This window comes from Manis javanica, chromosome 2, assembly GCF_040802235.1.
Source record: "Manis javanica isolate MJ-LG chromosome 2, MJ_LKY, whole genome shotgun sequence".
In the NCBI taxonomy this organism is placed as follows: Eukaryota; Metazoa; Chordata; class Mammalia; order Pholidota; family Manidae; genus Manis; species Manis javanica.
The window spans coordinates 181,176,306-181,188,619 of NC_133157.1; the positions used below are offsets into that span (position 1 = coordinate 181,176,306).

Sequence of the window (12,314 nt, forward strand, 5' to 3'; positions counted from 1 at the left end):
GGAAACAGACCCATAGGCAGAGATTCATGTGCCTATGTTTATTGGCCTGGGTGCAGGCAGAACCTGTGGATATTATGGGATATCACACCCATAGCTAGGTTACTAATCAGCTGAATTGAAGTTAATCAAAAGGGACATTATTTGCGTGGGACTGACCTTATCAGATGAGCTCCTAAATGAGCCTGGGTTCTTCCAGAAAGTGAGACTCAAAGCAAGAGAGGGAATATGGGAAGGGTCACATGGCAGGAAGCAGCAGGCAGTCTCTAGAAAGTTGAGAATGGTCTCTGGTAAATAGTCAGCCACAAAATGGGAGTTCAGTCCCATAGCCACAAGGAACTGAAATCTGCCAGTACCTGACTGAAATTGGGAGAAGACCCCAAACTCAGAGGAGACCACAGCCCCAACTGGCACCTTGGTTTCAGCCTGGTGAGACCTGAGCAGAAGACCCAGTTGTGCCATGACAAAGCTGTGAGACAATAAAGTGATGTTATTTTTGCTTTATTAAGTTAAATTTATTATTTTGAGATAGTTGTAGATTCACATACAGTTGTAAGAAACAATACAGAGGAATTCTGTATGCCATTTACCCAGTTTCCCCCAGTGGTAACATGTTGCAAAACTACTACAAGACTGTGACAACAAAAACATTGACTTTGAGATGGTCAAGATACAGAACAACACTGTCCCACAAAGATCTCTCCTGCTGTCTTTTACAGCCATGCCCCTTGCCTCCTGCATCTCCTTCACTCACTTGTCTTTAATTCCTAGCAACCAATAATCCATTCTCCATTTGTTTAATTTTATCACTTTAAGAATGTTATATAAATGCAAGTGATACACAGTATGTAACATTTGGAAATTGGCTCCTATGTTCCCTTTTCTAAGTTTCATAGTTTAACATTTTATATTTAAGCCCATGATCCTTTTGAGTTAATTTTTTATTAGATGTGAGATTTAAGTCAAGGTTCATTGAAAGGCTATCCTTTCCCCACTGAGATGATTCTGTACCTTTGTTAAAAATCAGTTGGGCATGTTTGTGTGGATCTACTTCTGCATTCTCTGTTCCGTTTCATTGATCTAGTTGTCTATCACTCTGTTGATACCACTGCTCTGTAAGTTATTTTGAAATCAGGTAGACTGATGCCTCCAATTATATTCTTCTTTTACAAAATTATTCTAGCTATTCTAATTCCTTTGCATTTCCATATAAGTTTTAGAATAATCTTGTCTACATCTACAAAAAAATCTTGCTGGGGTTTTGATAGGAGTAGTAGTAAGCCTGCATATAAATTTGAGAGAACTGACCCCTTTGTTAGGCTGAAACTTCCCATCTATAAACACACTATGTCTGCATTAATTTAGATCTTTGATTTCTTTCATCAGTGTTTTGTTGTTTTCAGCATGGAAATCCTGTACATGTTTTTTCATATTTACACTTAAGCATTCTATTTTGGAGTAATCACAAATGACATTGCATTTTTAATTTGGCGATGTCACTGATACAATGTAGAAATACAATCGATTTTTGTACATTTGTTTTATATCTTGAAATTTGTTGAACTCACTTATTTTAAGAGTTTTTCTTTTATTTATACATCCCAGGGGATTTTCTACACAGACATACATGTCATATTCACAACAATCATGTCCCTGCAAATAAGGACAGTTTTGTTTCTTCCTTCCTGATCTGTGTGCCTTTTTGTGTGTTATTCAGTTGGTTAGAGCTTCCAAAACTATGTTGAATAAGAGTGGTGAGGGCAGACATCCTTGTCTTGCTCTTGGTCTTGAGGAAGGAAAGCATTCAGAGAAGCCATTCAGTATAATATCAACTGCAAGCTTTTGGTGGAGACTCTGTAACAAGTTGAAGAAGTTCCCCTCTATTCCTATTTCTTCTGAGAATTTTTATCATGAATATATGTTGAATTTTGATAAATGCTTTTTTTCATCTATGAGACCATGTGATTTTTCTTCTTTGGCTGTTAATTTGAAGCATTGCATTGATCCACTTTCACATATTGGACCTTTCTTGCATTGCTGGAATAAACCTCCCTTGAGAGGCTGGGGAGGACCATTGGAGAGTCTTGGGGTTGGATTTTAAGCCTCCTGGTAAAGAACGGTGAGGAGTTTACCAGTCAGGTCGAGGAGGGAAAGAATTTTCAGGATGAGATATAACAAGTACAAAGGCAATGAGGCATGAAACTGCGTTCTTTGAGGAAATATTTGAAAAAATTCAAATATTCCAAGATGGCTAGAGCATTGAGTCTAAGACAGAGTGGCAGGAGCTGAGGCTAAGACAGAGGCAAGGCAGAGCCCCAGGAGTCTGTGTGCTCCGCTCTGGACATTGGTCCTTCCCTTGAAGGTGATGGATATCACTGTGAAGCTGGATATAGGGAACGATCTAGTAAAGTTTGCTTTCCAGAAACCCAGTGAGAAGGGAACTGGAGGACTGAGCCTAGAGATGGGTAACCAATAGTGACACTATAAGACTCCAGAAAAGGAAAGACAGAGCCCTGCATTACCACTGACACTTAACTCATTATTTTCCTTCGTCAAACTCTTCTCCTCTGAGGCCTCTGACTCTCCTTGTCACACCATTCTCTGTGCCAAGGTCATCTCAGGCTCTTTTTTCTCTTGATCCAATTAGTTGGTCCACCCTGTTGGTAGAGACTCTGTGTCCTCATTCTCTTCTGTCCCTTTGTTCTACTCACTGTTACCAACTAGGTGAGTCTGGCGTATTCATATTGTCCTCACTGGCCCCCTACCTCTGCATGCTCTCTACCTCCAATCTATTCTCCATCCTTGCTCCACTTTATGTCTTTGAAATTCCATGCTGTAATTGGATCATTTCCATTTCTCTACAAAAGCTTCAGAAAGGGTCTGCTTGGTCTGGGTCGACTAGAACAGACACCTGGCTGCCTGGGGTCAGGTACTGGGGTCCTAGAGGAACTGCTGTGGAGGTCTTTGAGAGAGATCTCATGTGGATTATCAGGCAACCTCAATGTGAGGGCAGCACCTGCAGGGCAGAGCTTTAGTGCTTGAAGAAGTTCCCTCCCTTTAGCACCCCTGCCCTCCTCTCCACCCAGACTCTCCTCATTTCTCCTGTGGTTGTTCTTTCAAGCAGACCAGTTCAGGACAGACAGGGATGCTCAGTGTGGACTTGCTGAACTGAACTGAATTGGACATGGTTCAGTGTAGTTATTGCTTTATTATTATTACTTTTTGTAGTCTAATCTGTATTTCTGGGACTCTTCTTCCTGATCTTACTTAGCCCCATAAGTAGGAGGTAATCTTTCTCTCTCCTTGCTTTAGTGTGCTTGGCCTCAGGTTTATGCGAGGCAGGAGCCCTGACTGTTCTATGGCCAATGAGACCCTCTGGATACTGACTCTGCACACTACAGGCTCTGGGGACACTTTTGGTATGGATTGCTCCAGTGTTAAGGGCAGGGACTGAGCTTTGTGATGAGGGTGGGTGGCATGACACTCCAGTCCTGGTTCATCCAGGGACACAGGAGTATTTATATGGTGAACAAGTGCTCACATTAGATGTGAAGTCCTCAGGAAGTCATTCTAAGAACACAAACTGACATCCTAATCTTCAAGTCCTCTAATCCGGTCTACCGCCGTGGTGAGCCCCCCACCACACACCTGAATGCCAAAGACTGAATTATTTACCTTCCTTCATTCTTTTCCTTTCAGATCTGCTCCCTGAGTCGTCTCTAAGCCCTTTCATGTCACTGCACAGCCCAGGCATCTACTGTCAGCATTATCTCTACGTCACTCCTTGCTCTTCCTCTCTTCCTGTTGCAGGTTGTCAGGTTGTGTGTTCAAACCTGTTGTATCTCTGTTTATAATAACTATTAGGGAATTCTTGTCCAGTCCCAGCCCTGTCTGCCTTTGAGTATTATCTGGTCACCTCTTGACCATGATGACCTCTGGCCTTGGGTCCTCCAACTTTACATGTCAGGCATAATGGTGGTGGTGTCAGCGGTGAGAGGAGTGGCTTCAGGGTGGTCCTAGGGAGTTCTGAGGAGGTGCTGATGCTTGGCTGCAGCAAGAGGCCTTCAGAGTGGAGGTTTCTAAGAATCACCTCTGGGAAGAAATAGAGAGACACAAAGGCAGATCACAGATTGCTCTTTGCCAGATCTTTAGCTCCCATGGTACCCTGCAAAAAAATATCAAACCTCTATTAATAATCATATCCTGTCCTCCAAAGTTGGCAGTATACGAAGAGCCTCTATGTGTATAAGGTACCTGGATCTCTTGGCCCTGGTTTCTGGGAATAGTTGACTCTCTGATCTTTCTGCCCAAGCTCTGCCCCTCATTCTTAACTTAAACTCCAGATGGCCTGACTTCCCTTACTGTGTGCTCACATAGCATTGGCATTTCCTTTCTTGAGCCATTGAGCATAAATGAGTATAAATGGCTGTTACAGTCTGCCTTCCCTGGACTGTATCTGTATCATTCATCCCCATATTCTAGATCATAGCTCATTGACTGCCACAGGATAGATGTTTAGTGAATGTTTGTTGAATAAATGAATTTTTCTTAAGGTTCAGGAATAGCAAAAGAAAACAGACCCAGAGAGCTAGTTGTAACGAAGGACTCTGGAGTACAAACTATTAACTTCTTCATCTCCAGCTTGTGCTCCTCTCTGGAGCCTCCCTGCCCAGCTCCTAGCATATCTCCATATTTTCCCCTTCCCACCTGGGGTGCTCCAGCATAGCTAAACTTCTCAAGACAGACCCACAGCGTAAGACAGGAGAGCCCTCCCATGGCAGTCTAAATCCACTCTCCAAGTCTCCAGATCCCTGGGTGGAGGGCTACATGTTCCCTGGATAATAGATTCAGGAAATGTTACCTCTTTAGGGATGTGTATTTACTCTAGTTTTGCCAACATTCACTAGTTTCCAACGAACTACTTTACTGAGAACTAGCAAGAAAGAGATGATCAATTACCAGTGCCTACCCTAGGTGTGGCAGGGTGGAAAGATAGCATTTAGGGAGTGTATTTGTCTAGGGCCTCAGCAGGACAACCTATGTTTATAGAACAAAATAAAGTCTAAGACTCACTTACAGAGATTCACTTCATACTTACCCTTTAAGGATTAAAAAGTTTCTCTTGGTAATCTTCACACCTACCACTGGACTCCTGAGGCTTCAGAAGTGGGAAATTTAAATAACTGGTATCAGTTTCTGATGTGAAATATTTTCTTCTGAGATACTACAGAAACTGAAGGAAGCAACTGCAACAGAATGGGGCTTCTTAAATCCAATTCAGTCATTATTATTTTTTTAATTTTAGAATTTTATGATAAGCCTTTATCATGATGCGTACTCTTTGTCAAGCATCATTCCCAAGCTCTAGTAATGGTAATGGCTAAACCAGCGAGGGTGCTCCCTCCCTGCCTCTTGCCCCACCTGGAACTGAAACACATCTTCCAATAGGCCCCAAAGTGAGTCCTTATCCATAACTCTGAGACTGAACATGTGCATGTGACATGTCTAAAATTATGACCTGTTACAGCAATTGTTTGTAAACAGGAGCAGAGAGAGACAGGCTTCTAACCTTTAAATGTGGAAAAGTAGGTTTTCTTCTCTGACTCAATAATGTGACCAGTTCTTTGAAACACAGAAAATATCAATACATTACCTCACTCAAAATATCTCAGCTCATCTTCCTGCACTGTCAGCTGTTTCTCAGACTTAAGAGTGTTTAGCCTTTCACTTGCTCAAAGGCAGCATATCTCACTTGCAGATAAAGAACACCATCCTGTTTGATGGGCAAAGACTGAATACCTAGTAAGAGTTTATTTTCCTACTGTTTAAAGAATTGTTTTACTAGAAGATAAGCAGACATAAATCTTCATGGATAGTTTAAGTAATTCATTGATAATCGGGAAGAGAAAACCCATTCTGTATCCTCAGTCCTCCTGCTAATGTCTGAGAAAAAGATTGTTTTTCACTCTCCCTCTTGATCTTCTCATTCAATAAATAGTGATGACAATAGCATATAGTATTTACAGTGACCAAATCTGGCATAAACATAGGTCCTCTGTGGGCTCAGAAGAGGGAGGGTTACTACTAGCTGTACCTGCAAAGCTCTGGGTAAGCTCGTTCCAGATGAGAGTACAGAAACAGGCAGAGCTGTCTGGATGGGGGTTTACTGCTAAGTAAACCAAGAGACTAGAAGGGACTGAGACTGAGCCTCACTGTTAGGGCTGATGACAGAAGTAGGGTGCCAGGAAAGGAGGCTATTCTTTGGGAAAAAACATAAAGAACATGTGAGCAGAGGACATCCAAGTGGAACTGACCTTGTACAGGGTCAAAAATGATAGCTGAGCTTTGGAGTCAGTGTCAGCCTGGGGGAAGAAAAACATGAAATTTTGGTAGGTGCCACTTAAGGCTGATTTTATAAGCCAGATATGTTGTGGTTTGAAAAGAACAAGACAGGAATTCCTGGCTCAAAATATCTCCCCTACTAACTGTGACTGTGCCTGGAATTTCTCCTTTGAAAATTAATCCCATTCAGTTAAGGGACTGAAGACCCCAATTAAAATGCAATTACCCCTAACAGAGGTACCATCTTTGTTTCTTGTGAATTAATACTACAAAGAGAAGAGTGTGTTAAGAGGAAAACACTATAGAAACACAGTGGGGAAGCTGGAGATAAGAGAGAGTAGGAACCCCAAGAGAAGAAAAGGTTTTACTAACAGGAGAGGTGGCAGGGCAGGGATCTGCTGAAGTGACTTTTATGTTCATGATCTGCATATAGAGTCTTGGATTCTTCACTGAATTTTATAGACATATTTATGTATTATATTATATTATATTATATGTGTATATATTAACCACTGTGAGAAAACACACACACACACACATAATTACATATAAACACACATTTGAGTATATATAAAATAAAATATATCTATTTCTGAGTTTTCTTACAATCTTTCTCTTGTGGGAAAACACACACTTATATATGATATATATGACATAATTATCATATACAGTTTTATTCATTAAAAATAATTTTTAAAATAACATTTTAAGATATAATTATATGTATCATATGTATGTCTGAGTGTGTGTGTGTTTTCACAAGGTGATTTGTAGCAAGAGAAAAATGTAAGAAAACTAAGAAATAACCAGTTTTAGCATTTTCTAGGCTCAAAAGCAAGAGAAGAAATCCTGAGGGAAAGTGGATCAATAGGTTTTAACAGAAAATTTAGGAATTCTATAAGAAAGGAAAAGCAGCACCAAATTAAGGTTAAAAGGTAAACTGAAGAAAACATGCTGCTGAAGGAAACAACAAGCTGCTCTCTTTGCTGTATAAAAAACTGAAGCAACTCAATGAGAAAAATGCAAAGATCCCTAAACATAACCAGGCAAGGATATTACACAAAATACATGCACAAGAGAGGAGCTACCACTAGTCAATTATTAGAAGTCCCATAAGGAAGGGACATGACTGTGTTCACCATTGTAGCCCCAGTGCCTGGGTCAGTCCTGGTCACCTACGAAGTAAATATTTGTTGAATAATTGATTAAATGAGTTAATTATTTAATACAAGAAAAAGTCAATATTGAGGTAATCAGAGGAATGAAAATTAAATATTTTTGCCCATCATTGTAGTAAAGATTTTTTCAAAGGAGTAGTAACCAATGAGTACAGTAAATAAATGTAGTGAAAAAGGCTTTCTCATGCGAATTGATAGTGATGTAAATTGGCGTGGCTCTGGAGAAACAATTTGTCAATAATATTAACCTTGATGATAGAGACTTTCACTTCTCACCTCCTCCCAGTGTGTGGGAGCATCACACCTCCTCACCCTCCCCTCATCCCCTGGAGTCAGAGAGGACTAAGTAACCAGTTCTGGCCAATGAGTGATGGGCAGGGGTGATGCACGTCACTTCTGAGCTGAAGCACTTAAGAACCTTCCTCTGAAGATTTGATCGTAAAGGAGGTTCCTGCTGAGATTATGGAGCCAAAAGACTGAACAGCCTGGATTGCTGAGTCTCCATATAGAAGACAGCATCTTCAGAGAGTAACCTGAATTGAAAGGGGATTTTGTATGGCTAAGAGTGAAATTCTAACTTTGTTAGGTCATTGAGATATTAGACCTGCTTGTTATTGCATCAAACCTAGCCTATTCTGATTGATATACTTATTTTATTCTCTTAAAGAATATCTATTCAGCTAAGCACCTACTATAAAACAGGCGGAGACATTCCATTTATGAGAAGGAAAATGATCCAAATATGGAAAAGGATATTTATATGTGAAGATGCTCATTGTAAGGTTATTTTAAAACCAGCATTCCCATAATAGAATAGTCAGTTGCTAAAGAAAAACATATCACATGCACTTAGTGGATATTTAACATGGGAAAATATTTGACTGTCACCCCCCATTAACTTCCTATGCATGTAAAGAAAGATTGAAATGAAAAAAAAACACCAAAAACTAATGTTAAAGACTGGTTTGGTTGGATAAAGAAAATATCATTTTCCCTCCTTATTTCTTTATACAGTTTAAAGTTTTCTGAATATTTAAAAATAAATTGGTACCAATTTGCAAAATGAAAAGCAGTGCTTCCTTCCCAATTACTCAAGCTACAGATTTATAACAAATAGATCATTTTATTATCTCATTGGTAAGATTTTTCTTAATCCTGGAAACAGACCTTTCCCAAGTTGCTCCAAATCCAAATGGTGGATGATCTGCATATTATTTGCTATTTTTTTGTTTGTATACATGCAGATAAAGAAAATTTTAAAGAAAAAATTCCACCCATCCATCTCCTTCCATGGTGCTGCAGACTGTTCATTAATGTTTTAAAATAGAATCTGACCTGGAACAAGACCCTCCTCCTCTCTGGAACCCATCGTCCTTGTCTGAACAATGGGAGGCTGGGTCTGATGGTCTCTAAGACCCCTGCTGGCTCCAACAGTCTGTGATTCTAGGTTCAAGTGCAATAAGTAGTTAACAATTTCATATGATGTCAGAGGTGTCATTCAACCAGGTTTTGGAAAATACTTGTCTCATTAGCCTTTGTGAGCAAGTATCTATGGAAACAACTTATATTTATATTCAAGGGAGATAATAATTTATTAATCTATCTACATACAATTTTCACGAAGATAAGTTGTGCCCAGGTCAAGCTTCTAACAGTTTATACAAGAGGATAGAGTTGTACACCTTTTGTGGTAGAATCAAGTAAAAATCATCCCACAAACTGAGGTACCATTAGAGTTTCAGAAACTGGAAAATTTTGCTTGAAAATATACCATAGAGGAATCCTAAGAGTCACAGTGCTCAGTAGACACACACTTTTAGAAAACTTAAAAAAAATACTGGGCTGATGGCAGAACTAGCCAAGCAATCGTGGAAAGCATGGGGAAAACTGGATGGCAAACAGCATCAATTTTCATTCAAACTGGGTCATTTTTATCCAGTGATTCTGAAATGGCTGGCTTGTTCCGTAATTGGCTGCTCCTCTGTGGGCCTGAGCTTCTGCATGTAGAAAGTGAGGGCCCTTAACCAGATCCATCTAAGGTCTCTTTCAGCTCTAATAATACAATGGTTGAGCTAGTGTATATTTTCCATCTCACTTGATGTACTTCTGAATCAATTAATAAAAACAGAAAAAAAGAAGTGAAATACAGGTTTTGTGCAGAGGCACTTCTGTGCTTTGATACTGTCTGATAAGCAGAACTGGTATCTTTCAGCTCACAATTCTTTACTCCTCTCTAGCTGTACTGTTCAGGACTCTGGTTGCCAATCATAGTTGAACATGATTTAGCTGAACTTGAAAGGGGGTCGGTGGCACACATAACCCATCGCTGAAAGGTCAGGGGGAGAAAGGACAATGGATTCAGGGACTCGAACACTGTGAGGACTCCCCGTGCTCACTGTGTGTCAGGGGCTCAACCAGGTCCACCAGAGAGTGAGGGACATGACTGTAGGCAGCTCTGGGCTCACGTCCCTACAGCTTAGGACCAGAGAGGAAAATCAGCTCTCTTCTCCAAGTTCAAGTTTGAAAATTCACAGGTAAAGACACTGGTTACACAGCTTGGGTCACATTACCCAAGCCAACACCATGCCCAGAGGCAAGAGATGTGGTCATCACCAGCCTGGTCACATGCCTAATATTTTTGTCAAGAAGATTTGAGCATATTATTAGGAATTAAGGGAAGGGTGCTGAGCAGTGAAGCAGAAGGGTTGCTGTGTTAGTGTTCGATTGCTTTGCAGCAAATTATCACAAACTTAGTGGCTCAACACTGCACCCATCTATTAGTTCAGAGTGCTGCAGGTCAGAAGTCTGTGCAGGGCATGGCTGGGCTCTCTGCTCAGGATTTTACAGGCTGAAGGGTGTCAGTAAAATTTTGTTCTCCATGGAAGCTTAAGGTCATCTTACAAAGCCATGTGGTATGGCAGGTTCAGGTCTATGTGGTTGTAGAACTGAGGCCTCCATCCTGGCAGCTGCTCTCAGTCCCTAAAGGCCACTCCAATTCCTTGCCACATGCCCCCGTCCATCTTCAAAGTCAGCCAGTATGTTGAATCTATCTGACTCTGAATTTTTTTGCCAGAAAAAGCCCAGTCCCTTTTAAAGTCTCCTCTGATTAGATCAGCCCTCAGCCCCTTTTTCTTAAAGTGTGCTGATTTGACACCTTAATTATATCTGCCAAATCTCCTCACAGGAGTACCTGTGTTTGATTGAAGGGAGATACCAAGTGAGATGAAGGTGTGAATACTGGGGGCTGTCTTGTAATTCTGCCCGCCACAGCTTCGGTAGGAGCCTAGGAAGTTTATTTACATTAGTTTTGAATAAACGTATTTCAAAAGGTGAATAATCCCAAGACTAAGTCTACCCAGATGTTGGGTAGCTTTGTCAGACTGGTTGCTTGACTCATTTAATTAAATAAATTTCTTATTATTAATCTGGTTTTCTTCATTTATGGAAGGTAGAATATAAACTTAAAACAAAGCTTTACTAAGTTAAAAGCATGTTTTAACACTCCACTTGCTCCTCCCCTGGATCACAAACTGTTTGATCACAATCCACCCCCAATCCTATTCACCCTCACAGAACCCTATTCTTTTCACTCATGACCTTTGCAATACTCCTAATTATGTATTCCCCACCATTCCTCCTAGACTACATTCTGACGATGCAGAATCTGTGTTTCCACTTAATGCGGTATCCCCAGTACATAGCACAGTGCCTGGCACATACAATAATTATTTATAGAATGAGAGGACAGGAGCCATACCATGTCTTAGTCATTTGTGTACTTCTGCTCTTCTAGCAGTGCTAGCACATGGTGGATGTTCAAAGTGGAAGAAGGGAGGGAAGGAGACAGAAGAGGAGGACACAGCTTTAGACCTTTAAAAGAAAAAAGCTGACATGTGGCATTGATTGATCACACTACACAAACAATTTCTCAGCATTTTACTTCCAAGAAAAATTGCACAAGGTGTTTTTTTAAATTTTTAAATGGTTTTTAAAACTCTCCAAACTTACGAGCATAATGGGCAAAGGGTCCCCACAGCAAAGACTGGTGTTGGGTGAACTTGGAGGGTGTTTATCTGGCCAGGCTCCAGGCCGAAGGGCTGGCTGCCAGGGCTATCCTCTGTCTATTTTATGCCAAGCCTGGTCATGCATTCATGTCAGGACTCCACACAGATGATGTGCACTTGGATTCAGGTACTCCTGCAGCCCAGCAAATACACTCATCACCAGGCCAACAGTAGACAGGCAAGAAGGCAACCCTGACTCACAGAACCTGGCACCAATTATACAAAAGATTTCTTATCATGTCTGGGAGATCAGCCTTATTCACGTGGTAACTATCCCATTGGCCCTGGAGATCCGGCTTTTGAGAGAGATTCAAGATTTCAGACATCTCAGAAAAAAACCCATGCTCTGGGTGTAAAACGTCAGCGGAAATGTAGACTATCTTCACTGAAGAAAATTTGGAACGTACCTTGCAGAGTTGTTGTCAATGACATTGTGGTGGTCTTCCCTAGCCCCTCCTCAACCTCTGCCAGTCCCCCACATCAGCCTCCTCCCTTCTTTTAACCTTTTGATTAAAAGTCTGACATGATCACCAGCATGTCCTCCTACCTAAGTGGTATAACATGTTCTCCTTTTTCTTTCTCTAATGCATCATTAATAGTGAAGAGGAAGCTATTCAGAGACCCAGGAACAAGTGAATGGGAGATAGACTAGTGGATGGATGTGTTTTCAGATCTAGCTCTACCTCCACATTGCCCAGGCCCAAACTACCCTCCTTGTTCACTAGCTTTTTGT

The 12,314-nt window shown here is 40.9% G+C and overlaps 1 long non-coding RNA gene across 1 annotated transcript in view; it reads right to left on the reverse strand.

Moving 5' to 3' along the window:
- Positions 1-482: 482 nt before the first annotated feature.
- Positions 483-12,314, reverse strand: part of LOC140847964 (uncharacterized) — a 37,494-nt gene continuing 25,662 nt past the window's right edge. Inside the window, exon 2 of the long non-coding RNA XR_012128325.1 lies at positions 483-4,089. This is a non-coding gene — a long non-coding RNA (uncharacterized lncRNA). The remainder of the gene's footprint in view (positions 4,090-12,314) is intronic.